The sequence below is a fragment of the Chiloscyllium plagiosum genome, chromosome 21, assembly GCF_004010195.1.
Source record: "Chiloscyllium plagiosum isolate BGI_BamShark_2017 chromosome 21, ASM401019v2, whole genome shotgun sequence".
Taxonomy (NCBI): domain Eukaryota; kingdom Metazoa; phylum Chordata; class Chondrichthyes; order Orectolobiformes; family Hemiscylliidae; genus Chiloscyllium; species Chiloscyllium plagiosum.
This window is the reverse complement of record NC_057730.1, coordinates 48,980,555-48,983,451: the sequence shown is the minus strand read 5'-3', so window position 1 is coordinate 48,983,451 and position 2,897 is coordinate 48,980,555.

Below are 2,897 nucleotides of genomic sequence, written 5' to 3'. Positions count from 1 at the left end.
GTTCAAGTCTTCAAAATGCATCAGAGTATAGGGATTTGTGCTGCCTATTTCCTGCTCCTTGGATGCTGTCTGACCTGCTATACTTTTCCAGCACCACTCTAATCCAGAATCTGGTTTCCAGCATCTGCAGTCATTGTTTTTACCTCGTTGATTTTAACCCTACTGCGAATCCTCTTGCAAGGATGCCTGCCTTGAAGAAGTTTTCCTCTTCTCTCTACAAGAATCTCAGGGAGTCCCTCTCCCACTGCAACTCCCAGGTCATTTCCTCTGCCCTGCAGCTTTTCAACCATGTCACCTATTGTACTCTATGCTACCTTCTCCCCATCCCCACTCTCCTCTCATTTATCTCTCCACCCTTCAGACACTCTGCCTGTATTTCTGATGAAGGGCTTTTGCCCGAAACATTGATTTTCCTGCTCCTTGGATGCTGTCTGAACTGCTGTGCTTTTCCAGACCACTCTAATCCAGAATCTGGTTTCCAGCATCTGCAGTCCTTGTTTTTACCTAGCTGGTATCGTATCACTAAGTTACCCATTCTTTACACAGTGAGAGTCCTTGACACTGATCCAGCTCCCTCAGAGCCAGCTCTCAGAGTGAACAGAATCTCTGACACTCTTGTTTATATCTGTCAGCCAGGGTTCCTTGAAAATAGATTAGATTCCATACAGTATGGAAACAGGTCATTTGGCCCAACAAGTCCACACTGACCCTCCGAAGAGTAACCCAGACCCATTCCCCTACTGTATATTTACCCCTGACTAATGCACCTAACACTATGGGCAATGTAGCATGGCCAATTCACCTAACCTGCACATCTTTGGACTGTGGGAGGAAACCGGAGCACCAGGAGGAAACCCACACAGACACGGGGAGAATGTGCAAACTCCACACAGACAGTCACCCGAGGCTTGAATCGAACCTGGGACCTTGGCGCTGTGAGGCAGCAGTGCTAACCACTGAGCCACCCTGATTGGACCAGATTAACAGATCCTTGGCCTACTCCATTGCCAAAACAAACCACAGCTCCTATTAAAGGAACAACACCTCATCCTCCACCTGAGTACCCTACAGCCCGGAGAGCTTAACATTGAGTTCTCCAATTTCAAATAACCTCGTTCCCCATCTTCTGACTCCTTTCCCAGCCCCTCACCCTCCCTGCCACCAACTGGATTCATTCCTCCTATTGACCAACCAGGTCGTACCATCTACCTGTCTTCACCTATCCCCACCACCACCCTGGCCCCACCACCCCTTTATCTGCAGCTCGCCCCATACCCACCCCAGTCCTGAAGATGGGTTACATCCGAAACGCTGACTTCTGCACCTCCTGATGCTGTCTGCCTTGCTGTGTTCCCCCAGCCTCCTGCCTGTCCCTCCTGATGCTGCCTGCCTTGCTGTGTTCCCCCAGCCTCCTGCCAGTCCCTACTGATGCTGCCTGCCTTGCTGTGTTCCCCCAGCCTCCTGCCTGTCCCTCCTGATGCTGCCTGCCTTGCTGTGTTCCCCCAGCCTCCTGCCTGTCTAATCAGGGAACTCCCATAAAATGAGGCCCACCTGGCTGACCACATCACAGTCGCTGCAGGATGTTGCTGCCTGGACAAACATGTATTGCCTGTCCCAAGTTGCCCCTGGGGAAGATGGTGATGGGCTACCTTCTGGAACCGCTGCAGTCCATCGCTGGGCCAGAGCAGCGAATTGGAGGTGATGATGAAGTTTTTACATGCTCCTTGCGTTAACTACTAAACAAAAATGAAAACCCATTTTGATTCTTCAACACTGAGCTGTGACCTTGTGCACAAATCTCTGCATCATTTGGTTGGCCATTCGGAGAATTTCGTTTTAAGCTTAATTTTTCAAACGAACCTGCTCAGTCAGAGATGTTAAGACACACCTCTGGAGCAGATGGGACCTGGACTCCCGGTCCGGGGTTTGGCATGCTACCACTGCACGAGAACGCGCTGCGGTTTCTCTGTTATGTCCTGTGCAAGTGTTGACATTGTTGCTTATCAACGCGCACTGGTAAACGGAGAGGCCAGGCTCAGTGGGAAAGAGGAGTTGTGATGTCTAATCAGCTGACAGTTTGTCATGATTTCGGAAAAAGCAGAACGGAAAAGCAGATACGTTTTCCTGGCAGCAGGAATTTTGCTTTCCCCCACGACTCTGAATGCAGCCAACTTTTGAGCTAGACCCACTGGATTACCCCCAGATGTTTGGTGACGAGATCAATTCTGCTTTGGCTGCTGTCCAGACTAAACAGTTGTTGAGGTTCTCGATTTCTGAGAAGCGCAAATGGAAACGAGAAACTGTCAGAGAGCGTTCAGGGGAAAGTGATACATGCAGCTAAAAAGTTGCGATAAGGTACGACTCTCCATAAGGGCCCAGAAGGCAGATTCCAACCTCTTTTTTGTTCAGATCGTTAATCAATTTTCTGGGCTTTCTCCCTCTTGACTGTTAGTCTGTCCATAGCTCTGTTGCCCGCTAAACTTTAATTTAGGTCTCTAATTTGTTTCACAACCTTCTTAGAATGTTTATTAGCTATTTATGAATAGTGACTCTTAACATTAGAATAATTATTCAAACAATAAATTCTCATAAAACCCAAATATATGCATTGAAAACAAGACTTGCTGGAGATCACAGTGGGTCAGGCAGCATCCATGGAGAGAGAGCAAGCTAGATAAATCTTCAGTATCGGCAGAACTTTGGGCCACAGTTATATGCACACCTTGCCACTTATTATGAAACAGAGCTGAAAATGTGTTGCTGGAAAAGCGCAAGGAACAGGAGAATCGATGTTTCGGGCATAAGCCCTTCTTCAGGAATGAGGAAAGTGTGTCCAGCAGGCTAAGATAAAAGGTAGGGAGGAGGGACTTGGGGGAGGGACGTTGGAAATGCGATAG